Source organism: Orcinus orca, unplaced genomic scaffold (genome assembly GCF_937001465.1).
Source record: "Orcinus orca unplaced genomic scaffold, mOrcOrc1.1 scaffold_34, whole genome shotgun sequence".
In the NCBI taxonomy this organism is placed as follows: Eukaryota; Metazoa; Chordata; class Mammalia; order Artiodactyla; family Delphinidae; genus Orcinus; species Orcinus orca.
In genome coordinates, this window is record NW_026044061.1 from 2,515,416 (window position 1) to 2,543,006 (window position 27,591).

General features: G+C 43.8%; 1 long non-coding RNA gene across 3 annotated transcripts in view; it reads right to left on the bottom strand.

Annotated features, from left to right (window-relative positions):
• The window catches only part of LOC125963359 (uncharacterized), a 200,571-nt gene that overhangs the window by 101,650 nt on the left and 71,330 nt on the right, over positions 1 to 27,591 (bottom strand). For 2 of the 3 annotated variants that reach the window (XR_007475222.1, XR_007475221.1), the window contains exon 5: positions 24,573 to 24,654. This is a non-coding gene — a long non-coding RNA (uncharacterized LOC125963359). Of the gene's footprint in view, positions 1 to 4,054; positions 4,137 to 24,572; positions 24,655 to 27,591 lie in introns of all 3 variants that reach the window. The other variant, XR_007475223.1, reaches the window with a different exon arrangement.

Here is a 27,591-nt window from a genome sequence, read left to right on the forward strand (position 1 = left end):
CCCGACTTGGAGAGTCAGTGTCTTTAACCTCCTGTTTGGCCCAGTTTGCAATTTCTGTGGAAGATGAACAGGAATAGGGAGAACCAATGAGAGACTAGCTGGAGGTGTCTGGACGGGCAAATTTAACTCTCATTTCCCACCAGGAATAGCAATTAAGCAAAGGCTCAGCGTGCCGTGCCGGAACCAGATTAGGGCCTGAAGCAATCGTGCGGTGTTGCGGCCAGCCCAAAGAAAGCGAGTTGAAGAAAGGAGCTCAGGGGCACTGTAATTCACAAACCTGCAGAGTTATAAATGACAGCTATCGTCCAAAAATATACTGAAGTAAGGCTGCCAAGAGGACTTGAAAGCGGGGCAGAATTGCAGGCAACCGATTTCAGGAGGTAGAATGGAATTGCATTTAAAGCATAGGAAAAGAGGCAGAACGTCCACAATGATGCACTTGGCCAAAAAGGGCGTATGCGTTTTTTCCAGAATATATTCAGGAAAAAACGCATACGCCCTTTTTGGGCAACCAAGCAAGCTTGCAAAGGAAATCTGCACTACAATGAAGTCTCACCTCTCCCCGGTCAAAAGGGCCATCTGAAAAAAGTGTAAAATCCAGAAAGGCAGGACAGGCCATGGAGAACTGGGAGCCTTGTTATGCTGATGGGCAGGATGTAAATTGCCAACAGCCACTCGGGAGAAGTGTATAGTGTTTCCGGAAACATCTAAAAAACAAAGCAACAGAGCCTAGGGCACTTCCACTTATGGTCCTATAGCTTAGGGACATTAAAATCAAAAATACACAGCCACCCCAAAGTTTTGGACGGCTCTGTTTACAAGAAACTTGTTTACGGTACAAGTTCAATATCGCAGAAAGCGAAAAATGGATAAAGAAGTTGTGATACTTATGTACAATGCAATATCACTCAGCAATGAAATCTCTGTCATCAGTCCCATAGCAGCATAATGAGTGGATTCAGGTATGATGATTCTAACTGAAATAAGTCACACAGAAAATGAAACATCATAAGATATCACTAATACACGGAATGTAAACTTGGCTACACAGGAAATGGATTACAAAACAGAACAGGGTCTCAAATTTAGAAAACCAACATATGCTTGCTTAAGGGGAAAGGTGAGTTGGGGTGCTGCATAAAACCAGAGATTGAAATGAGCACAGATAAACTTCCTTAAGCCAAATATGTAATAGACAAGAGCTACTCCTTGCTCAATGAAATGGACTCAACACCCCATATTAAACGCCTAAGAATGTACCTGACTAGTAAGTATCTTAAAACCTATGGATTGCTATGTCTCCGAAAGAGAATAAAGCATGTGTACAGGGGCATGAACGCAGCTGTGATAGGAGTGGAGAGGTTCGGTGAGCAAATGAAGACCCTTTGAAGTCATATTGCATGGTACCCATTCCACGGGTCTCAACTCTCCAGGATTAAGGGATTCTTCCTTCAGCTAAAACATGCATGTGGAACCCAGAGTATGATCACCTGTGTGATCGGGAGACGTGTTCAAATATGTCTCAGTTTTCGTCCCCTGGTACTCGGGTGCAACATTCCAGATGCTTTACTAACACTCTCCCAACTTGGAGAGTCAGTGCCTTTAACCTCCTGTTTGGCCCAGTTTGCAATTTCTGCGGAAGATGAACAGGAATAGGGAGAACCAAAGAGAGACTAGCTGGAGGTTTCTGGACGGGCAAATTTAACTCTCATTTCCCACCAGGAAGAGGAATTAACCGAAGGCTCAGCGTGCCGTGCCAGAACCAGATTAGGGCCTGAAGCAATCCTGCGGTGTTGCGGCCAGCTCACAAGAAAGCGAGTTGAAGAAAGGAGCTCAGGGGCACTGTAATTCACAAACCTGCAGAGTTATAAATGACAGCTATCGTCCAAAAATATACTGAAGTAAGGCTGCCAAGAGGACTTGAAAGCGGGGCAGAATTGCAGGAAACCGATTTCAGGAGGTAGACTGGAATTGCATTGAAAGCATAGGAAAAGAGGCAGAACGTCGACAATGATGCACTTGGCCAAAAAGGGCGTATACGTTTTTTCCTGAATATATTCAGGAAAAAATGCATACGCACTTTTTGGCCAACCAAGCAAGCTTGGAAAGGATATTGGCACTACAATGAAGTCTCACTTCCCCCCGGTCAAAAAGGCCATCTGAAAAAAGTGTAAAATCCAGAAAGGCAGGACAGGCCATGGAGAACTGGGAGCCTTGTTATGCTGATGGGCGGGATGTAAATTGCCAACAGCCACTCGGGAGAAGTGTATGGTGTTTCCTAAAACATCTAAAAAACAAAGCAACAGAGCCTAGGGCACTTCCACTTATGGTCCTATTGCTTAGGGAAATTAAAATCAAAAAGACACAGCCACCCCAAAGTTTGGGACAGCTCTGTTTACAAGAACCTCGTTTACGGTACAAGTTCAATATAGCAAAAAGGGAAAAATGGATAAAGAAGTTGTGGTACTTACGTACAATGCAATATCACTCAGCAATGAAATCTATGTCATCAGGCCCGTAGCAGCATAATGAGTGGATTCAGGTATGATGATTCTAACTGAAGTAAGTCACACAGAAATAGAAATATCATAAGACATCACTAATACACGGAATGTAAACTTGGCTACACAGGAACTGGATTACAAAACAGAACAGGGACTCAAATGTATAAAACCAACTTATGCTTGCTTAAGGGGAAAGGTGAGTTGGGGTGCTGCATAAAACCAGAGATTGAAATGAGCACAGATAAAGTTCCTTAAGCCAAATATGGAATAGACAAGAGCTACTCCTTGCTCAACAAAATGGACTCAACACCCCATATTAAACGCCTAAGAATGTACCTGACTAGTAAGTACCTTGAAACCTATGGATTGCTATGTCTCCGAAAGAGAATCCAGCGTGTGTACAGGGGCATAAATGCAGCAGTGATAGGATTGGAGAGGTTTGGTGAACAAATGAAGACCCTTTGAAATCATATTGCATGGTACCCATTCCACGGGTCTCAACTCTCCAGGTTTAACGGCTTCTTCCTCCAGCTAAAACATGCATGTGGAACCCAGAGTATGATCAACCGTGTGATCGGGAGACGTGTTCCAATATGTCTCAGTTCTCGTGCCCTGGTACTCAGGTGCAACATTTAGACGCTTTACTAACACTCTCCCGACTTGGAGAGTCAGTGCCTTTAACCTCCTGTTTGGCCCATTTTGCAATTTCTGCGGAAGATGAACAGGAATAGGGAGAACCAATGAGAGACTAGCTGGAGGTGTCTGGACGGGCAAATTTAACTCTCATTTCCCATCAGGAAGAGGAATTAACCAAAGGCTCAGTGTGCCGTGCCGGAACCAGATTAGGGCCTGAAGCAATCCTGCGGTGTTGCGGCCAGCTCACAAAAAAGCGACTTGAAGAAAGGAGCTCAGGGGCACTGTAATTCACAAACCTGCAGAGTTATAAATGACAGCTATCGTCCAAACATATACTGAAATAAGACTGCCAAGAGGACTTGAAAGCGGGGCAGAATTGCAGGAAACCGATTTCAGGAGGTAGACTGGAATTGCATTTAAAGCATAGGAAAAGAGGCAGAACGTCGACAATGATGCACTTGGCCAAAAAGGGCGTATGCGTTTTTTCCTGAATATATTCAGGAAAAAACGCATACGCCCTTTTTGGCCAACCAAGCAAGCTTGCAAAGGAAATCTGCACTACAATGAAGTCTCACTTCCCCCCGGTCAAAAGGGCCATCTGAAAAAAGTGTAAAATCCAGAAAGGCAGGACAGGCCATGGAGAACTGGGAGCCTTGTTATGCTGATGGGCGGGATGTAAATTGCCAACAGCCACTCGGGAGAAGTGTATGGTGTTTCCTGAAACATCTAAAAAACAAAGCAACAGAGCCTAGGGCACTTCCACTTATGGTCCTATAGCTTAGGGAAATTAAAATAAAAAAGACACAGCCACCCCAAAGTTTGGGACAGCTCTGTTTACAAAAACCTCGTTTACAGTACAAGTTCAATATCGCAGAAAGTGAAAACTGGATAAAGAAGTTGTGGTACTTACGTACAATGCAATATCACTCAGCAATGAAATCTATGTCATCAGGCCCTTAGCAGCATAATGAGTGGATTCAGGTATGATGATTCTAACTGAAATAAGTCACACAGAAAAAGAAACATCATAAGATATCACTAATACACGGAATGTAAACTTGGCTACACAGGAAGTGGACTACAAAACAGAACAGGGTCTCAGATTTAGAAAAGCAACTTATGCTTGCTTAAGGGGAAAGGTGAGTTGGGGTGCTGCATAAAACCAGAGATTGAAATGAGCACAGATAAAGTTCCTTAAGCCAAATATGGAATAGACAAGAGCTACTCCTTGCTCAACAAAATGGACTCAACACCCCATATTAAACGCTTAAGAAGGTAACTGACTAGTAAGTACCTTGAAACCTATGGATTGCTATGTCTCCGAAAGAGAATCCAGCGTGTGTACAGGGGCATAAATGCAGCAGTGATAGGATTGGAGAGGTTTGGTGAACAAATGAAGACCCTTTGAAATCATATTGCATGGTACCCATTACACAGGTCTCAACTCTCCAGGTTTAACGGCTTCTTCCTCCAGCTAAAACATGCATGTGGAACCCAGAGTATGATCAACCATGTGATCGGGAGACGTGTTCAAATATGTCTCAGTTTTCGTCCCCTGGTATTCGGGTGCAACATTCCAGATGCTTTACTAACACTCTCTCGACTTGGAGAGTCAGTGCCTTTAACCTCCTGTTTGGCCCAATTTGCAATTTCTGCGGAAGATGAACAGGAATAGGGAGAACCAATGAGAGACTAGCTGGAGGTGTCTGGACGGGCAAATTTAACTCTCATTTCCCACCAGGAAGAGGAATTAACCAAAGGCTCAGCGTGCCGTACCGGGACGAGATTAGGGCCTGAAGCAATCCTGCGGTGATGCGGCCAGCTCACAATAAAGCGAGTTGAAGAAAGGAGCTCAGGGACACTGTAATTCACAAACCTGCAGAGTTATAAATGACAGCTATCGTCCAAAAATATACTGAAGTAAGGCTGCCCAGAGGACTTGAAAGCGGGGCAGAATTGCAGGAAACCGATTTCAGGAGGTAGACTGGAATTGCATTTAAAGCATAGGAAAAGAGGCAGAACGTCGACAATGATGCACTTGGCCAAAAAGCGCGTATGCGTTCTTTCCTGAATATATTCAGGAAAAAACGCATACGCGCTTTTTGGCCAACCAAGCAAGCTTGCAAATGAAATCTGCACTACAATGAAGTCTCAATTCCCCCCGGTCAAAAGGGCCATCTGAAAAAAGTGTAAAATCCAGAAAGGCAGGACAGGCCATGGAGAACTGGGAGCCTTGTTATGCTGATGGGCGGGATGTAAATTGCCAACAGCCACTCCGGAGAAGTGTATGGTGTTTCCTGAAACATCTAAAAAACAAAGCAACAGAGCCTAGGGCACTTCCACTTATGGTCCTATTGCTTAGGGAAATTAAAATCAAAAAGACACAGTCACCCCAAAGTTTGGGACAGCTCTGTTTACAAGAACCTCGTTTACGGTACAAGTTCAATATAGCAAAAAGGGAAAAATGGATAAAGAAGTTGTGGTACTTACGTACAATGCAATATCACTCAGCAATGAAATCTATGTCATCAGGCCCGTAGCAGCATAATGAGTGGATTCAGGTATGATGATTCTAACTGAAGTAAGTCACACAGAAATAGAAATATCATAAGACATCACTAATACACGGAATGTAAACTTGGCTACACAGGAACTGGATTACAAAACAGAACAGGGACTCAAATGTAGAAAACCAACTTATGCTTGCTTAAGGGGAAAGGTGAGTTGGGGTGCTGCATAAAACCAGAGATTGAAATGAGCACAGATAAAGTTCCTTAAGCCAAATATGGAATAGACAAGAGCTACTCCTTGCTCAACGAAATGGACTCAACACCCCATATTAAACGCCTAAGAATGTACCTGACTAGTAAGTACCTTAAAACCTATGGATTGCTATGTCTCAGAAAGAGAATAAAGCGTGTGTACAGGGGCATGAACGCAGCCGTGATAGGAGTGGAGAGGTTCGGTGAGCAAATGAAGACCCTTTGAAGTCATATTGCATGGTACCCATTCCACGTGTCTCAACTCTCCAGGATTAAGGGATTCTTCCTTCAGCTAAAACATGCATGTGGAACCCAGAGTATGACCACCTGTGTGATCGGGAGACGTGTTCAAATATGTCTCAGTTTTCGTCCCCTGGTACTCGGGTGCAACATTCCAGATGCTTTACTAACACTCTCCCGACTTGGAGAGTCAGTGCCTTTAACCTCCTGTTTGGCCCAGTTTGCAATTTCTGCGGAAGATGAACAGGAATAGGGAGAACCAAAGAGAGACTAGCTGGAGGTGTCTGGACGGGCAAATTTAACTCTCATTTCCCACCAGGAAGAGGAATTAACCAAAGGCTCAGCGTGCCGTGCCGGAACCAGATTAGGGCCTGAAGCAATCCTGCGGTGTTGCGGCCAGCTCACAAGAAAGCGAGTTGAAGAAAGGAGCTCAGGGGCACTGTAATTCACAAACCTGCAGAGTTATAAATGACAGCTATCGTCCAAAAATATACTGAAGTAAGGCTGCCAAGAGGACTTGAAAGCGGGGCAGAATTGAAGGAAACCGATTTCAGGAGGTAGACTGGAATTGCATTTAAAGCATAGGAAAAGAGGCAGAACGTCCACAATGATGCACTTGGCCAAAAAGGGCGTATGCGTTTTTTCCTGAATATATTCAGGAAAAAACGCATACGCCCTTTTTGGGCAACCAAGCAAGCTTGCAAAGGAAATCTGCACTACAATGAAGTCTCACCTCTCCCCGGTAAAAAGGGCCATCTGAAAAAAGTGTAAAATCCAGAAAGGCAGGACAGGCCATGGAGAACTGGGAGCCTTGTTATGCTGATGGGCAGGATGTAAATTGCCACAGCTACTCGGGAGAAGTGTATAGTGTTTCCGGAAACATCTAAAAAACAAAGCAACAGAGCCTAGGGCACTTCCACTTATGGTCCTATAGCTTAGGGAAATTAAAATCAAAAAGACACAGCCACCCCAAAGTTTGGGACGGCTCTGTTTACAAGAAACTTGTTTACGGTACAAGTTCAATATCGCAGAAAGCGAAAAATGGATAAAGAAATTGTGGTACTTACGTACAATGCAATATCACTCAGCAATGAAATCTCTGTCATCAGTCCCATAGCAGCATAATGAGTGGATTCAGGTATGATGATTCTAACTGAAATAAGTCACACAGAAAATGAAACATCATAAGATATCACTAATACACGGAATGTAAACTTGGCTACACAGGAAGTGGATTACAAAACAGAACAGGGTCTCAAATTTAGAAAACCAACATATGCTTGCTTAAGGGGAAAGGTGAGTTGGGGTGCTGCATAAAACCAGACATTGAAATGAGCACAGATAAACTTCCTTAAGCCAAATATGGAATAGACAAGAGCTACTCCTTGCTCAACGAAATGGACTCAACACCCCATATTAAACGCCTAAGAATGTACCTCACTAGTACGTATCTTAAAACCTATGGACTGCTATGTCTCCGAAAGAGAATCAAGCGTGTGTACAGGGGCATGAACGCAGCAGTGATAGGATTGGAAAGGTTCGGTGAGCAAATGAAACCCTTTGAAGTCATATTGCATGGTACCCATTCCACGGGTCTCAACTCTCCAGGTTTAAGGGATTCTTCCTTCAGCTAAAACATGCATGTGGAACCCAGAGTATGACCACCTGTGTGATCGGGAGACGTGTTCAAATATATCTCAGTTTTCGTCCCCTGGTACTCGGGTGCAACATTCCAGATGCTTTACTAACACTCTCCCGACTTGGAGAGTCAGTGCCTTTAACCTCCTGTTTGGCCCAGTTTGCAATTTCTGCGGAAGATGAACAGGAATAGGGAGAACCAAAGAGAGACTAGCTGGAGGTGTCTGGACGGGCAAATTTAACTCTCATTTCCCACCAGGAAGAGGAATTAACCAAAGGCTCAGCGTGCCGTGCCGGGACGAGATTAGGGCCTGAAGCAATCCTGCGGTGATGCGGCCAGCTCACAAGAAAACGAGTTGAAGAAAGGAGCTCAGGGACACTGTAATTCACAAACCTGCAGAGTTATAAATGACAGCTATCGTCCAAAAATATACTGAAGTAAGGCTGCCCAGAGGAATTGAAAGCGGGGCAGAATTGCAGGAAACCGATTTCAGGAGGTAGACTGGAATTGCATTTAAAGCATAGGAAAAGAGGCAGAACGTCGACAATGATGCACTTGGCCAAAAAGCGCGTATGCGTTTTTTCCTGAATATATTCAGGAAAAAACGCATACGCGCTTTTTGGCCAACCAAGCAAGCTTGCAAAGGAAATCTGCACTACAATGAAGTCTCCCTTCCCCCGGTCAAAAGGGCCATCTGAGAAAAGTGTAAAATCCAGAAAGGCAGGACAGGCCATGGAGAACTGGGAGCCTTGTTATGCTGATGGGCGGGATGTAAATTGCCAACAGCCACTTGGGAGAAGTGTATGGTGTTTCCTGAAACATCTAAAAAACAAAGCAACAGAGCCTAGGGCACTTCCACTTATGGTCCTATAGCTTATGGAAATTAAAATCAAAAAGACACAGCCACCCCAAAGTTTGGGACGGCTCTGTTTACAAGAACCTCGTTTACGGTACAAGTTCAATATCGCAGAAAGTGAAAAATGGATAAAGAAGTTGTGGTACTTACGTACAATGCAATATCACTCAGCAATGAAATCTATGTCATCAGGCCCGTAGCAGCATAATGAGTGGATTCAGGTATGATGATTCTAACTGAAATAAGTCACACAGAAAAAGAAACATCATAAGATATCACTAATACACGGAATGTAAACTTGGCTACACAGGAACTGGATTACAAAACAGAAGAGGGTGTCAAATGTAGAAAACCAACTTATGCTGGCTTAAGGGGAAAGGTGAGTTGGGGTGCTGCATAAAACCAGAGATTGAAATGAGCACAGATAAAGTTCCTTAAGCCAAATATGGAATAGACAAGAGCTACTCCTTGCTCAACGAAATGGACTCAACACCCCCTATTAAACGCCTAAGAATGTACCTGACTAGTAAGTATCTTAAAACCTATGGAATGCTATGTCTCTGAAAGAGAATCAAGCGTGTGTACAGGGACATAAACGAAGCAGTGATAGGATTGGAGAGGTTCGGTAAGCAAATGAAGACCCTTTGAAGTCATATTGCATGGTACCCATTCCACGGGTCTCAACTCTCCAGGATTAAGGGATTCTTCCTTCAGCTAAAACATGCATGTGGAACCCAGAGTATGATCAACCGTGTGATCGTGAGACGTGTTCAAATATGTCTCAGTTCTCATCCCCTGGTACTCGGGTGCAACATTCCAGACGCTTTACTAACACTCTCCCGACTTGGAGAGTCAGTGCCTTTAACCTCCTGTTTGGCCCAGTTTGCAATTTCTGCGGAAGATGAACAGGAATAGGGAGAACCAATGAGAGCCTAGCTGGAGGTGTCTGCATGGGCAAATTTAACTCTCATTTCCCACCAGGAAGAGGAATTAACCAAAGGCTCAGCGTGCCGTGCCGGAACCAGATTAGGGCCTGAAGCAATCCTGCGGTGTTGCAGCCAGCTCACAAGAAAGCGAGTTGAAGAAAGGAGCTCAGGGGCACTGTAATTCACAAACCTGCAGAGTTATAAATGACAGCTATTGTCCAAAAATATACTGAAGTAAGGCTGCCAAGAGGACTTGAAAGCGGGGCAGAATTTAAGGAAACCGATTTCAGGAGGTATACTGGAATTGCATTTAAAGCATAGGAAAAGAGGCAGAACGTCCACAATGATGCACTTGGCCAAAAAGGGCGTATGCGTTTTTTCCTGAATATATTCAGGAAAAAACGCCTACGCGCTTTTTGGCCAACCAAGCAAGCTTGCAAAGGAAATCTGCACTACAATGAAGTCTCACTTCCCCCCGGTCAAAAGGGTCATCTGAAAAAAGTGTAAAATCCAGAAAGGCAGGACAGGCCATGGAGAACTGGGAGACTTGTTATGCTGCTGGGCGGGCTGTAATTTGCCAACAGCCACTCGGGAGAAGTGTCTGGTGTTTCCTGAAACATCTAAAAAACAAAGCAACAGAGCCTAGGGCACTTGCACTTATGGTCCTATAGCTTAGGAAAATTAAAATCAAAAAGACACAGCCACCCCAAAGTTTGGGACGGCTCTGTTTACAAGAACCTCATTTACGGTACAAGTTCAATATCGCAGAAAGTGAAAAATGGATAAACAAGTTGTGGTACTTACGTACAATGCAATATCACTCAGCAATGAAATCTATGTCATCAGGCCCGTAGCAGCATAATGAGTGGATTCAGGTATGATGATTCTAACTGAAATAAGTCACGCAGAAAAAGAAACATCATAAGATATCACTAATACACGGAATGTAAACTTGGCTACACAGGAACTGGATTACAAAACAGAAGAGGGTCTCAAATGTAGAAAACCAACTTATGCTGGCTTAAGGGGAAAGGTGAGTTGGGGTGCTGCATAAAACCAGAGATTGAAATGAGCACAGATAAAGTTCCTTAAGCCAAATATGGAATAGACAAGAGCTACTCCTTGCTCAATGAAATGGACTCAACACCCCCTATTAAACGCCTAAGAATGTACCTGACTAGTAAGTATCTTAAAACCTATGGATGGCTATGTCTCCGAAAGAGAATCAAGCGTGTGTACAGGGGCGTAAACGCAGCAGTGATAGGAGTGGAGAGGTTCGGTGAGCAAATGAAGACCCTTTGAAGTCATATTGCATGGTACCCATTCCACGGGTCTCAACTCTCCAGGTTTAAGGGATTCTTCCTTCAGCTAAAACATGCATGTGGAACCCAGAGTATGATCAACCGTGTGATCGTGAGACGTGTTCAAATATGTCTCAGTTCTCGTCCCCTGGTACTCGGGTGCAACATTCCAGATGCTTTACTAACACTCTCCCGACTTGGAGAGTCAGTGCCTTTAACCTCCTGTTTGGCCCAGTTTGCAATTTCTGCGGAAGATGAACAGGAATAGGGAGAACCAATGAGAGACTAGCTGGAGGTGTCTGGACGGACAAATTTAACTCTCATTTCCCACCAGGAAGAGGAATTAACCAAAGGCTCATCGTGCCGTGCCGGAACCAGATTAGGGCCTGAAGCAATCCTGCGGTGTTACGGCCAGCTCACAAGAAAGCGAGTTGAAGAAAGGAGCTCAGGGGCACTGTAATTCACAAACCTGCAGAGTTATAAATGACAGCTATCGTCAAAAAATATACTGAAGTAAGGCTGCCAAGAGGACTTGAAAGCGGGGCAGAATTGAAGGAAACCGATTTCAGGAGGTAGACTGGAATTGCATTTAAAGCATAGGAAAAGAGGCAAAACGTCCACAATGATGCACTTGGCCAAAAAGGGCGTATGCGTTTTTTCCTGAATATATTCAGGAAAAAACGCATACGCACTTTTTGGCCAACCAAGCAAGCTTGCAAAGGAAATCTGCACTACAATGAAGTCTCACTTCCACCCGGTCACAAGTGCCATCTGAAAAAAGTGTAAAATCCAGAAAGGCAGGACAGGCCATGGAGAACTGGGAGCCTTGTTATGCTGATGGGCGGGATGTAAATTGCCAACAGCCACTTGGGAGAAGTGTATGGTGTTTCCTGAAACATCTAAAAAACAAAGCAACAGAGCCTAGGGAACTTCCACTTATGGTCCTATAGCTTAGGGAAATTAAAATCAAAAAGACACAGCCACCCCAAAGTTTGGGACGGCTCTGTTTACAAGAACCTCGTTTACGGTACAAGTTCAATATCGCAGAAAGCGAAAAATGGATAAAGACGTTGTGGTACTTACGTACAATGCAATATCACTCAGCATGAAATCTATGTCATCAGGCCCGTAACAGCATAATGAGTGGATTCAGGTATGATGATTCTAACTGAAATAAGTCACACAGAAAAAGAAACATCGTAAGATATCACTAATACACGGAATGTAAACTTGGCTACACAGGAACTGGATTACAAAACAGAAGAGGGTCTCAAATGTAGAAAACCAACTTATGCTTGCTTAAGGGGAAAGGTGAGTTGGGGTGCTGCATAAAACCAGAGATTGAAATGAGCACAGATAAAGTTCCTTAAGCCAAATATGGAATAGACAAGAGCTACTCCTTGCTCAACGAAATGGACTCAACACCCCATATTAAACGCCTAAGAATGTACCTGACTAGTAAGTATCTTAAAACCTATGGATTGCTATGTCTCCGAAAGAGAATCAAGCATGTGTACAGGGGCATAAACGCAGCAGTGATAGGATTGGAGAGGTTCGGTGAGCAAATGAAGACCCTTTGAAGTCATATTGCATGGTACCCATTCCACGGGTCTCAACTCTCCAGGATTAAGGGATTCTTCCTTCAGCTAAAACATGCATGTGGAACCCAGAGTATGATCAACTGTGTGATCGGGAGACGTGTTAAAATATGTCTCAGTTTTCGTCCCCTGGTACTCGGGTGCAACATTCCAGACGCTTTACTAACACTCTCCCGACTTGGAGAGTCAGTGCCTTTAACCTCCTGTTTGGCCCAGTTTGCAATTTCTGCGGAAGATGAACAGGAATAGGGAGAACCAATGAGAGACTAGCTGGAGGTGTCTGGACGGGCAAATTTAACTCTCATTTCCCACCAGGAAGAGGAATTAACCAAAGGCTCAGCGTGCCGTGCCGGAACCAGATTAGGGCCTGAAGCAATCCTGCGGTGTTGTGGCCAGCTCACAAGAAAGCGAGTTGAAGAAAGGAGCTCAGGGGCACTGTAATTCACAAACCTGTAGAGTTATAAATGACAGCTATCGTCCAAAAATATACTGAAGTAAGGCTGCCAAGAGGACTTGAAAGCGGGGCAGAATTGCAGGAAACCGATTTCAGGAGGTAGACTGGAATTGCATTTAAAGCATAGGAAAACAGGCAAAACGTCCACAATGATGCACTTGGCCAAAAAGCGCGTATGCGTTTTTTCCTGAATATATTCAGGAAAAAACGCATACGCGCTTTTTGGCCAACCAAGCAAGCTTGCAAAGGAAATCTGCACTACAATGAAGTCTCACTTCCCCCGGTCAAAAGGGCCATCTGAAAAAAGTGTAAAATCCAGAAAGGCAGGACAGGCCATGGAGAACTGGGAGCCTTGTTATGCTGATGGGCGGGATGTAAATTGCCAACAGCCACTGGGGAGAAGTGTATGGTGTTTCCTGAAACATCTAAAAAACAAAGCAACAGAGCCTAGGGCACTTCCACTTATGGTCCTATAGCTTAGGGAAATTAAAATCAAAAAGACACAGCCACCCCAAAGTTTGGGACGGCTCTGTTTACAAGAACCTCGTTTATGGTACAAGTTCAATATCGCAGAAAGTGAAAAATGGATAAAGAAGTTGTAGTACTTACATACAATGTAATATCACTCAGCAATGAAATCTATGTCATCAGGCCCGTAGCAGCATAATGAGTGGATTCAGGTATGATGATTCTAACTGAAATAAGTCACACACAAAAAGAAACATCATAAGATATCACTAATACACGGAATGTAAACTTGGCTACACAGGAACTGGATTACAAAACAGAAGAGGGTCTCAAATTTAGAAAACCAACATGCTTGCTTAAGGGGAAAGCTGAGTTGGGGTGCTGCATAAAACCAGAGATTTTAATGAGCACAGATAAAGTTCCTTAAGCCAAATATGGAATAGACAAGAGCTACTCCTTGCTCAACGAAATGGACTCAACACCCCATATTAGACGCCTAAGAATGTACCTGACAGTAAGTATCTTAAAACCTATGGATTGCTATGTCTCTGAAAGAGAATCAAGCGTGTGTACAGGGGCATAAACGCAGCAGTGATAGGATTGGAGAGGTTCGGTGAGCAAATGAAGACCCTTTGAAGTCTTATTGCATGGTACCCATTCCACGGGTCTCAACTCTCCAGGTTTAAGGGATTCTTCCTTCAGCTAAAACATGCATGTGGATGCCAGAGTATGATCAACCGTGTGATCGTGAGACGTGTTCAAATATGTCTCAGTTTTCGACCCCTGGTACTCGGGTGCAACATTCCAGACGCTTTACTAACACTCTCCCGACTTGGAGAGTCAGTGCCTTTAACCTCCTGTTTGGCCCAGTTTGCAATTTCTGCGGAAGATGAACAGGAATAGGGAGAACCAATGAGAGACTAGCTGGAGGTGACTGGACGGGCAAATTTAACTCTCATTTCCCACCAGGAAGTGGAATTAACCAAAGGCTCAGCGTGTCGTGCCGGAACAAGATTAGGGCCTGAAGCGATCGTGCGGTGTTGCGACCACTCACAAGAAAGCGAGTTGAAGAAAGGAGCTCAGGGGCACTGTAATTCACAAACCTGCAGAGTTATAAATGACAGCTATCGTCCAAAAATATACTGAAGTAAGGCTGCCAAGAGGACTTGAAAGCGGGGCAGAATTGCAGGAAACCGATTTCAGGAGGTAGACTGGAATTGCATTTAAAGCATAGGAGAAGAGGCAGAACGTCGACAATGATGCACTTGGCCAAAAAGGGCGTATGCGTTTTTTCCTGAATATATTCAGGAAAAAACGCATACGCACTTTTTGGCCAACCAAGCAAGCTTGCAAAGGAAATCTGCACTACAATGAAGTCTCACTTCCCCCCGGTCAAAAGGGCCATCTGAAAAAAGTGTAAAATCCAGAAAGGCAGGACAGGCCATGGAGAACTGGGAGCCTTGTTATGCTGATGGATGGGATGTAAATTGCCAACAGCCACTCGGGAGAAGTGTATGGTGTTTCCTGAAACATCTCAGAAACCAAGCAACAGAGCCTAGGGCACTTCCACTTATGGTCCTATAGCTTAAGGAAATTAAAATCAAAAAGACACAGCCACCCCAAAGTTTGGGATGGCTCTGTTTACAAGAACCTCGTTTATGTTACAAGTTCAATATTGCAGAAAGTGAAAACTGGATAAAGAAGTTGTGGTACTTACGTACAATGCAATATCACTCAGCAAAGAAATCTATGTCATCAGGCCCGTAGCAGCATAATGAGTGGATTCAGGTATGATGATTCTAACTGAAATAAGTCACACAGAAAAAGAAACATCATAAGATATCACTAATACACGGAATGTAAACTTGGCTACACAGGAACTGAATTCCAAAACAGAACAGGGTCTCAAATTTAGAAAACCAACTTATGCTTGCTTAAGGGGAAAGGTGAGTTTGGGTGCTGCATAAAACCAGAGATTGAAATGAGCACAGATAAAGTTCCTTAAGCCAAATATGGAATAGACAAGAGCTACTCTTTGCTCAACGAAGAGGACACAACACCCCATATTAAACGCCTAAGAATGTAACTGACTAGTAAGTATCTTAAAACCTATGGATCGCTATGTCTCCGAAAGACAATCAAGCATGTGTACAGGGACATAAACGCAGCAGTGATAGGATTGGAGAGTTTCGGTGAGCAAATGAAGACCCTTTGAAGTCATATTGCATGGTACCCATTCCAAGGGTCTCAACTCTCCAGGTTTAAGGGATTCTTCCTTCAGCTCAAACATGCATGTAGAACCCAGAGTATGATCAACTGTGTGATCAGGAGACGTATTCAAATATGTCTCAATTTTCGACCCCTGGTACTCGGGTGCAACATTCCAGACGCTTTACTAACACTGTCCTGACTTGGAGAGTCAGTGCCTTTAACCTCCTGTTTGGCCCGGTTTGCAGTTTCTGCGGAAGATGAACAGGAATAGGGAGGACCAATGAGAGACTAGCTGGAGGTATCTGGATGGGTAAATTTAATTCTCATTTCCCACCAGGAAGAGGAATTAACCAAAGGCTCAGCGTGCCGTGCCGGAACCAGATTAGGGCCTGAAGCAATCCTGCGGTGTTGCGGCCAGCTCACAAGAAAGCGAGTTGAAGAAAGGAGCTCAGGGGCACTGTAATTCACAAACCTGCAGAGTTATAAATGACAGCTATCGTCCAAAAATATACTGAAGTAAGGCTGCCCAGAGGACTTGAAAGCGGGGCAGAATTGCAGGAAACCGATTTCAGGAGGTAGACTGGAATTGCATTTAAAGCATAGGAAAAGAGGCAGAACGTCGACCATGATGCACTTGGCCAAAAAGGGCGTATGCGTTTTTTCCTGAATATATTAAGGAAATAACGCATATGCACTTTTTGGCCAACCAAGCAAGCTTGCAAAGGAAATCTGCACTACAATGAAGTCTCAATTCCAACCGGTCAAAAGGGCCATCTGAAAAAAGTGTAAAATCCAGAAAGGCAGGACAGGCCATGGAGAACTGAGCCTTGTTATGCTGATCGGCGGGATGTAAATTGCCAACAGCCACTAGGAGAAGTGTATGGTGTTTCCTGAAACATCTAAAAAACAAAGCAACAGAGCCTGGGGCACTTCCACTTATGGTCCTATAGTTTAGGGAAATTAAAATCAAAAGGACACAGCCACCCCAAATTTTAGGATGGCTCTATTTACAAGAACCTCGTTTATGGTACAAGTTCAATGTCACAGAAAGTGAAGAATGGATAAAGATGTGGTACTTACGTACAATGCAATATCACTCAGCAATGAAATATGTGTCTTCAGGCCCATAGCAGCATAATGAGTGGATTCAGGTATGATGATTCTAACTGAAATAAGTCACACAGAAAAAGAAACATCATAAGATATCACTAATACACGGAATGTAAACTTGGCTACACAGGAACTAAATTACAAAACAGAACAGTGTCTCAAATTTAGAAAACTAACTTATGATTGCTTAAGGGGAAAGGTGAGTTGGGGTGCTGCATAAAACCAGAGATTGAAATGAGCACAGATAAAGTTCCTTAAGCCAAATATGGAATAGACAAGAGCTACTCCTTGCTCAACGAAATGGACCCAACCCCCTATATTAAACGCCTAAGAATGTACCTGACTAGTAAGTATCTTAAAACCTATGGATTGCTATGTCTCCGAAAGACAATCAAGTGTGTGTACAGGGGCATAAACACAGCAGTGATACGATTGGAGAGTTCCGGTGAGCAAATGAAGACCCTTTGAAGTCATATTGCATGGTACCCATTCCACGGGTCTCAACTCTCTAGGTTTAAGGGATTCTTCCTTCAGCTCAAACATGCATGTGGAACCCAGAGTATGATCAACCGTGTGAACGGGAGACGTGTTCTAATATGTCTCAGTTTTCATCCCCTGGTACTCGGGTGCAACATTCCAGACGCTTTACTAACACTCTCCCGACTTGGAGAGTCAGTGCCTTTAACCTCCTGTTTGGCCCAGTTTGCAATTTCTGCGGAAGATGAACAGGAATAGGGAGAACCAATGAGAGACTAGCTGGAGGTGACTGGACGGGCAAATTTAACTCTCATTTCCCACCAGGAAGAGGAATTAACCAAAGGCTCAGCGTGCCGTGTCGGAACCAGATTAGGGCCTGAAGCAATCCTGCGGTGTTGCGGCCAGCTCACAAGAAAACGAGTTGAAGAAAGGAGCTCAGGGGCACTGTAATTCACAAACCTGCAGAGTTATAAATGACAGCTATCATCCAAAATATACTGAAGTATGGCTCCCAAGAGAACTTGAAAGTGGGGCAGAATTGCATTAAACCCATTTCAGAAGGTGACTGGAATTGCATTTAAAGCATAGGAAAAGAGGCAGAACGTCGACAATGATGCACTTGGCCAAAAAGGGTGTATGCCTTTTTTCCTGAATATATTCAGGAAAAAACGCATACGCCCTTTTTGGCCAACCAAGCAAGCTGGCAAAGGAAATCTGCACTACAATGAAGTCTCAGTTCCCCCGGATCAAAAGAGCCATCTGAAAAAAGTGTAAAATCCAGAAAGGCAGGACAGGCCATGTAGAACTGGGAGCCTTGTTATGCTGATGGGCGGGATGTAAATTGCCAACAGCCACTCGGAGAAGTGTATGGTGTTTCCTGAAACATCTAAAAAACAAAGCAACAGAGCCTAGGGCACTTCCACTTATGGTCCTATAGCTTAGGGAAAATAAAATCAAAAAGACACAGCCGCCCCAAAGTTTGGGACGGCTCTATTTACAAGAACCTCGTTTATGGTACAAGTTCAATGTCACAGAAAGTGAAGAATGGATAAAGATGTTGCGGTACTTACGTACAATGCAATATCACTCAGCAATGAAATCTGTGTCTTCAGGTCCGTAGCAGCATAATGAGTGGATTCAGGTATGATGATTCTAACTGAAATAAGTCACACAGAAAAAGAAACATCATAAGATATCACTAATACATGGAATGTAAACTTGGCTACACAGGAACTAAATTACAAAACAGAACAGTGTCTCAAATTTAGAAAACCAACTTATGATTGCTTAAGGGGAAAGGTGAGTTGGGGTGCTGCATAAAACCAGAGATTGAAATGAGCACAGATAAAGTTCCTTAAGCCAAATATGCAATAGACAAGAGCTACTCCTTGCTCAACGAAATGGGCTCAACACCGCATACTAAAAGCCTAAGAATGTACCTGACTAGTAAGTATCTTAAAACCTATGGATTGCTATATCTCCGAAAGAGAATCAAACGTGTGTACAGGGGCATAAACACAGCAGTGATAGGATTGGAGAGGTTTAGTGAGCAAATGAAGACACTTTGAAGTCATATTGCATGGTACCCATTCCACAGGTCTCAACTCTCAAGGTTTAAGGGATTCTTCCTTCAGCTATAACATGCTTGTGGAACCCTGAGTATGAACAACCGTGTGATCGGGAGACGTGTTCCAATATGTCTCAGTTCTCGTCCCCTGGTACTCGGGTGCAGCATTCCAGAAGCTTTACTAACACTCTCCCGACTTGGAGAGTCAGTGCCTTTATCCTCCTGTTTGGCCCAGTTTGCAATTTCTGCGGAAGATGAACAGGAATAGGGAGAACCAGTGAGAGACTAGCTGGAGGTGTCTGGACGGGCAAATTTAACTCTCATTTCCCACCAGGAAGAAGAATTAACCAAAGGCTCAGCATGCCGTGCCAGAACCTGATTAGGGCCTGAAGCAATCCTGCGGTGTTGCGACCAGCTCACAAGAAAGCGAGTTGAAGAAAGGAGTTCGGGGCACTGTAATTCACAAACCTGCAGAGTTATAAATGACATCTATCGTCCAAAAATATACTGCCGTAAGGCTGCCAAGAGGACTTGAAAGCGGGGCAGAACTGCAGGAAACCGATTTCAGGAGGTAGACTGGAATTGAATTTAAAGCATAGGAAAAGAGGCAGAACGTCGACAATGATGCACTTGGCCAAAAAGGGCATATGCGTTTTTTCCTGAATATATTCAGGAAAAAACACATACGCCCTTTTTGGCCAACCAAGCACGCTTGCAAAGGAAATCTGCACTAAATTGAAGTGTCACTTTCCCCTTGTCAAAAGGGTCATCTGAAAAAAGTGTAAAATCCAGAAAGGCAGGACAGGCCATGGAGAACTGGCAGCCTTGTTATGCTGATGCGCGGGATGTAAATTGCCAACAGCCACTTGGGAGAAGTGTATGGTGTTTCCTGAAACATCTAAAAAACAAAGCAACAGAGCCTAGGGCAGTTCCACATATGGTCCTATAGCTTAGGGAAATTAAAATCAAAGAGACACAGCCACCCCAAAGTTTGGGACGGCTCTATTTACAAGAACCTCGTTTACGGTACACGTTCAATATCGCAGAAAGTGGAAAATGGATAAAGAAGTTGTGGTACTTACGTACAATGCAATATCACTCAACAAAGAAATCTATGTCATCAGGCCCGTAGCAGCATAATGAGTGGATTCAGGTATGATAATTCTAACTGAAATAAGTCACACAGAAAAAGAAACATCATAAGTTATCACTAATACATGGAATGTAAACTTGGCTACACAGGAACTGAATTACAAAACAGAACAGGGTCTCAAATTTAGAAAACCAACTTATGCTTGCTTAAGGGGAAAGGTGAGTTGGGGTGCTGCATAAAACCAGAGATTGAAATGAGCACAGATAAAGTTCCTTAAGCCAAATATGCAATAGACAAGAGCTACTCCGTGCTCAACGAAATGGGCTGAACACCGCATACTAAACCCCTAAGAATGTACCTGACTAGTAAGTATCTTAAAAGCTATGGATTGCTATATCTCCGAAAGAGAATCAAACGTGTGTACAGGGGCATAAACACAACAGTGATAGGATTTGAGAGGTTCAGTGAGCAAATGAAGACCCTTTGAAGTCATATTGCATGGTACCCATTCCACAGGTCTCAACTCTCAAGGTTTAAGGGATTCTTCCTTCAGCTATAACATGCTTGTGGAACCCTGAGTATGAACAACCGTGTGATCGGGAGACGTGTTCCAATATGTCTCAGTTCTCGTCCCCTGGTACTCGGGTGCAGCATTCCAGAAGCTTTACTAACACTCTCCCGACTTGGAGAGTCAGTGCCTTTAACCTCGTGTTTGGCCCAGTTTGCAATTTCTGCGGAAGATGAACAGGAATAGGGAGAACCAGTGAGAGACTAGCTGGAGGTGTCTGGACGGGCAAATTTAACTCTCATTTCCAACCAGGAAGAGGAATTAACCAAAGGCTCAGCGTGCCGTACCGGAACCAGATTAGGGCCTGAAGCAATCCTGTGGTGTTGTGGCCAGCTCACAAGAAAGCGAGTTGAAGAAAGGAGTTCGGGGCACTGTAATTCACAAACCTGCAGAGTTATAAATGACAGCTATCGTCCAAAAATATACTGACGTAAGGCTGCCAAGAGGACTTGAAAGCGGGGCAGAATTGCAGGAAACCGATTTCAGGAGGTAGACTGGAATTGAATTTAAAGCATAGGAAAAGAGGCAGAACGTCGACAATGATGCACTTGGCCAAAAAGGGCATATGCGTTTTTTCCTGAATATATTCAGGAAAAAACACATACGCCCTTTTTGGCCAACCAAGCATGCTTGCAAAGGAAATCTGCACTAAAATGAAGTGTCACTTTCCCCTTGTCAAAAGGGCCATCTGAAAAAAGTGTAAAATCCAGAAAGTCAGGACAGGCCATGGGGAACTGGCAGCCTTGTTATGCTGATGCGCGGGATGTAAATTGCCAACAGCCACTCGGGAGAAGTGTATGGTGTTTCCTGAAACATCTAAAAAACAAAGCAACAGAGCCTAGGGCACTTCCACTTATGGTCCTATAGCTTAGGGAAAATAAAATCAAAAACACACAGCCGCCCCAAAGTTTGGGACGGCTCTGTTTACAAGAACCTCGTTTACGGTACAAGTTCAATATTGCAAAAAGTGAAAAATGGATAAAGAAGTTGTGGTATTTACGTACAATGCAATATCACTCAGCAATAAAATCTATGTCATCAGGCCCGTAGCAGCATAATGAGTGGATTCAGGTATGATGATTCTAACTGAAATAAGTCACACAGAAAAAGAAACATCGTAAGATATCACTAATACACGGAATGTAAACTTGGCTACACAGGAACTGAATTCCAAAAGAGAACAGGGTCACAAATTTAGAAAACCAACTTATGCTGGCTTAAGGGGAAAGGTGAGTTGGGGTGCTGCATAAAACCAGAGATTGAAATGAGCACAGATAAAGTTCCTTAAGCCAAACATGTAATAGACAAGAGCTACTCCTTGCTCAACGAAATGGGCTCAACACCCCATCCTAAACGCATAAGAATGTATCCGACTAGTAAATATCTTAAAACCTATGGATTGTTATGTCTCCGAAAGCGAATCAAGCATGTGTACAGGGGCATAAACGCAGCAGTGATAGGATTGGAGAGGTTTGGTGAGAAAATGAAGACCCTTTGAAGTCATATTGCATGGTACCCATTCCACGGGTCTCAACTCTCCAGGTTTAAGGGATTCTTCCTTCAGCTCAAACATGCATGTGGAACCCAGAGTATGATCAACCGTGTGATTGGGAGAGGTGTTCAAATATGTCTCAATTTTCGACCCCTGGTACTCGGGAGCAACATTCCAGACGCTTTACTAACACTCTCTTGACTTGGATAGTCAGTGCCTTTAACCACCTGTTTGGCCCAGTTTGCAATTTCTGCGGAAGATGAACAGGAATAGGGAGGACCAATGAGAGACTAGCTGGAGGTGACTGGACGGGCAAATTTAACTCTCATTTCCCACCAGGAAGAGGAATTAACCAAAGGCTCAGCGTGCCATGCCGGAAGCAGATTAGGGCCTGAAGTAATCCTGCACTGTTGCGGCCAGCTCACAAGAAAGCGAGTTGAAGAAAGGAGTTCGGGGCACTGTAATTCACAAACCTGCAGAGTTATAAATGACATCTATCGTCCAAAAATATACTGACGTAAGGCTGCCAAGAGGAACTGAAAGCGGGGCAGAACTGCAGGAAACTGATTTCAGGAGGTAGACTGGAATTGAATTTAAAGCATAGGAAAAGAGGCAGAACATCGACAATGATGCACTTGGCCAAAAAGGGCATATGCGTTTTTTCCTGAATATATTCAGGAAAAAACACATACGCCCTTTTTGGCCAACCAAGCATGCTTGCAAAGGAAATCTGCACTAAATTGAAGTCTCACTTTCCCCTTGTCAAAAGGGTCATCTGAAAAAAGTGTAAAATCCAGAAAGGCAGGACAGGCCATGGAGAACTGGCAGCCTTGTTATGCTGATGCGCGGGATGTAAATTGCCAACAGCCACTCGGGAGAAGTGTATGGTGATTCCTGAAACATCTAAAAAACAAAGCAACAGAGCCTAGGGCACTTCCACATATGGTCCTATAGCTTAGGGAAATTAAAATCAATGAGACTCAGCCACCCCAAAGTTTGGGACGGCTCTATTTACAAGAACCTCGTTTACGGTACACGTTCAATATCGCAGAAATTGGAAAATGGATAAAGAAGTTGTGGTACTTACGTACAATGCAATATCACTCAGCAAAGAAATCTATGTCATCAGGCCCGTAGCAGCATAATGAGTGGATTCAGGTATGATAATTCTAACTGAAATAACTCACACAGAAAACGAAACATCATAAGTTATCACTAATACATGGAATGTAAACTTGGCTACACAGGAACTGGATTGCAAAACAGAACAGGGTCTCAAATGTAGAAAACCAACTTATGCTGGCTTAAGGAGAAAGGTGAGTTGGGGTGCTGCATAAAACCAGAGATTGAAATGAGCACAGATAAAGTTCCTTAAGCCAAATATGGAATAGACAAGAGCTACTCCTTGCTCAACGAAATGGACTCAACACCCCATATTAAACGCCTAAGAATGTACCTGACTAGTAATTATCTTAAAACCTATGGATTGCTATGTCTCTGAAAGAGAATAAGGCGTGTGTACAGGGGCATAAACGCAGCAGTGATACGATTGGAGAGTTTCGGTGAGCAAATGAAGACCCTTTGAAGTCATATTGCATGGTACCGATTCCACGGGTCTCAACTCTCCAGGTTTAAGGGATTCTTCCTCCAGCTAAAACATGCATGTGGAACCCAGAGTATGATCAACCGTGTGATCGGGAGAAGTGTTCCAATATGTCTCAGTTCTCGTCCCCTGGTACTCGGGTGCAACATTCCAGACGCTTTACTAACACTCTCCTAACTTGGAGAGTCAGTGCCTTTAACCTCCTGTTTGGCCCAGTTTGCAATTTCTGCGGAAGATGAACAGGAATAAGGAGAACCAATGAGAGACTAGCTGGAGGTGTGTGGACGGGCAAATTTAACTCTCATTTCCCAACAGGAAGAGGAATTAACCAAAGCCTCAGCGTGCGGTGTCGGAACCAGATTAGGGCCTGAAGCAATCCTGCGGTGTTGCGGCCAGCTCACAAGAAAGCGAGTTGAAGAAAGGAGCTCAGGGGCACTGTAATTCACAAACCTGCAGAGTTATAAATGACAGCTATCGTCCAAAAATATACTGAAGTAAGGCTGCCAAGAGGACTTGAAAGCGGGGCAGAATTGCAGGAAACCGATTTCAGGAGGTAGACTGGAATTGCATTTAAAGCATAGGAAAAGAGGCAGAACGTCGACAATGATGCACTTGGCCAAAAAGGGCGTATGCGTTTTTTCCTGAATATATTCAGGAAAAAACGCATACGCCCTTTTTGGCCAACCAAGCAAGCTTGCAAAAGAAATCTGCACTACAATGAAGTCTCACTTCCCCCCGGTCAAAAGGTCCATCTGAAAAAAGTGAAAAATCCAGAAAGGCAGGACAGACCATGGAGAACTGGGAGCCTTGTTATGCTGATGGGCGGGATGTAAATTGCCAACAGCCACTTGGAGAAGTGTATGGTGTTTCCTGAAACATCTAAAAAACAAAGCAACAGAGCCTAGGGCACTTCCACTTATGGTCCTATAGCTTAGGGAAATTAAATTCAAAAAGACACAGCCACCCCAAAGTTTGGGACGGCTCTGTTTACAAGAACCTCTTTTACGGTACAAGTTCAATATCGCAGAAAGTGAAAAATGGATAAAGAAGTTGTGGTACTTACGTACAATGCAATATCACTCAGCAATGAAATCTGTGTCATCAGGCCCTTAGCAGCATAATGAGTGGATTCAGGTATGATGATTCTAACTGAAATAAGTCACACAGAAAAAGAAACATCATAAGATATCACTAATACACGGAATGTAAACTTGGCTACACAGGAACTGGATTACAAAACAGAAGAGGGTCTCAAATGTAGAAAACCAACTTATGCTTGCTTAAGGGGAAAGGTGAGTTGGGGTGCTGCATAAAACCAGAGATTGAAATGAGCACAGATAAAGTTCCTTAAGCCAAATATGGAATAGACAAGAGCTACTCTTTGCTCAACGAAGAGGACACAACACCCCATATTAAACGCCTAAGAATGTAACTGACTAGTAAGTATCTTAAAACCTATGGATCGCTATGTCTCCGAAAGACAATCAAGCGTGTGTACAGGGGCATAAACGCAGCAGTGATAGGATTGGAGAGTTTCGGTGAGCAAATGAAGACCCTTTGAAGTCATATTGCATGGTACCCATTCCAAGGGTCTCAACTCTCCAGGTTTAAGGGATTCTTCCTTCAGCTCAAACATGCATGTAGAACCCAGAGTATGATCAACTGTGTGATCAGGAGACGTATTCAAATATGTCTCAATTTTCGACCCCTGGTACTCGGGTGCAACATTCCAGACGCTTTACTAACACTGTCCTGACTTGGAGAGTCAGTGCCTTTAACCTCCTGTTTGGCCCGGTTTGCAGTTTCTGCGGAAGATGAACAGGAATAGGGAGGACCAATGAGAGACTAGCTGGAGGTATCTGGATGGGTAAATTTAATTCTCATTTCCCACCAGGAAGAGGAATTAACCAAAGGCTCAGCGTGCCGTGCCGGAACCAGATTAGGGCCTGAAGCAATCCTGCGGTGTTGCGGCCAGCTCACAAGAAAGCGAGTTGAAGAAAGGAGCTCAGGGGCACTGTAATTCACAAACCTGCAGAGTTATAAATGACAGCTATCGTCCAAAAATATACTGAAGTAAGGCTGCCCAGAGGAGTTGAAAGCGGGGCAGAATTGCAGGAAACCGATTTCAGGAGGTAGACTGGAATTGCATTTAAAGCATAGGAAAAGAGGCAGAACGTCGACCATGATGCACTTGGCCAAAAAGGGCGTATGCGTTTTTTCCTGAATATATTAAGGAAATAACGCATACGCACTTTTTGGCCAACCAAGCAAGCTTGCAAAGGAAATCTGCACTACAATGAAGTCTCAATTCCAACCGGTCAAAAGGGCCATCTGAAAAAAGTGTAAAATCCAGAAAGGCAGGACAGGCCATGGAGAACTGGGAGCCTTGTTATGCTGATCGGCGGGATGTAAATTGCCAACAGCCACTAGGAGAAGTGTATGGTGTTTCCTGAAACATCTAAAAAACAAAGCAACAGAGCCTGGGGCACTTCCACTTATGGTCCTATAGTTTAGGGAAATTAAAATCAAAAGGACACAGCCACCCCAAATTTTAGGATGGCTCTATTTACAAGAACCTCGTTTATGGTACAAGTTCAATGTCACAGAAAGTGAAGAATGGATAAAGATGTGGTACTTACGTACAATGCAATATCACTCAGCAATGAAATATGTGTCTTCAGGCCCATAGCAGCATAATGAGTGGATTCAGGTATGATGATTCTAACTGAAATAAGTCACACAGAAAAAGAAACATCATAAGATATCACTAATACACGGAATGTAAACTTGGCTACACAGGAACTAAATTACAAAACAGAACAGTGTCTCAAATTTAGAAAACTAACTTATGATTGCTTAAGGGGAAAGGTGAGTTGGGGTGCTGCATAAAACCAGAGATTGAAATGAGCACAGATAAAGTTCCTTAAGCCAAATATGGAATAGACAAGAGCTACTCCTTGCTCAACGAAATGGACTCAACCCCCTATATTAAACGCCTAAGAATGTACCTGACTAGTAAGTATCTTAAAACCTATGGATTGCTATGTCTCCGAAAGACAATCAAGTGTGTGTACAGGGGCATAAACACAGCAGTGATACGATTGGAGAGTTTCGGTGAGCAAATGAAGACCCTTTGAAGTCATATTGCATGGTACCCATTCCACGGGTCTCAACTCTCTAGGTTTAAGGGATTCTTCCTTCAGCTCAAACATGCATGTGGAACCCAGAGTATGATCAACCGTGTGAACGGGAGACGTGTTCTAATATGTCTCAGTTTTCATCCCCTGGTACTCGGGTGCAACATTCCAGACGCTTTACTAACACTCTCCCGACTTGGAGAGTCAGTGCCTTTAACCTCCTGTTTGGCCCAGTTTGCAATTTCTGCGGAAGATGAACAGGAATAGGGAGAACCAATGAGAGACTAGCTGGAGGTGACTGGACGGGCAAATTTAACTCTCATTTCCCACCAGGAAGAGGAATTAACCAAAGGCTCAGCGTGCCGTGTCGGAACCAGATTAGGGCCTGAAGCAATCCTGCGGTGTTGCGGCCAGCTCACAAGAAAACGAGTTGAAGAAAGGAGCTCAGGGGCACTGTAATTCACAAACCTGCAGAGTTATAAATGACAGCTATCGTCCAAAATATACTGAAGTATGGCTCCCAAGAGAACTTGAAAGTGGGGCAGAATTGCATTAAACCCATTTCAGAAGGTGACTGGAATTGCATTTAAAGCATAGGAAAAGAGGCAGAACGTCGACAATGATGCACTTGGCCAAAAAGGGTGTATGCCTTTTTTCCTGAATATATTCAGGAAAAAACGCATACGCCCTTTTTGGCCAACCAAGCAAGCTGGCAAAGGAAATCTGCACTACAATGAAGTCTCAGTTCCCCCGGATCAAAAGAGCCATCTGAAAAAAGTGTAAAATCCAGAAAGGCAGGACAGGCCATGTAGAACTGGGAGCCTTGTTATGCTGATGGGCGGGATGTAAATTGCCAACAGCCACTGGGAGAAGTGTATGGTGTTTCCTGAAACATCTAAAAAACAAAGCAACAGAGCCTAGGGCACTTCCACTTATGGTCCTATAGCTT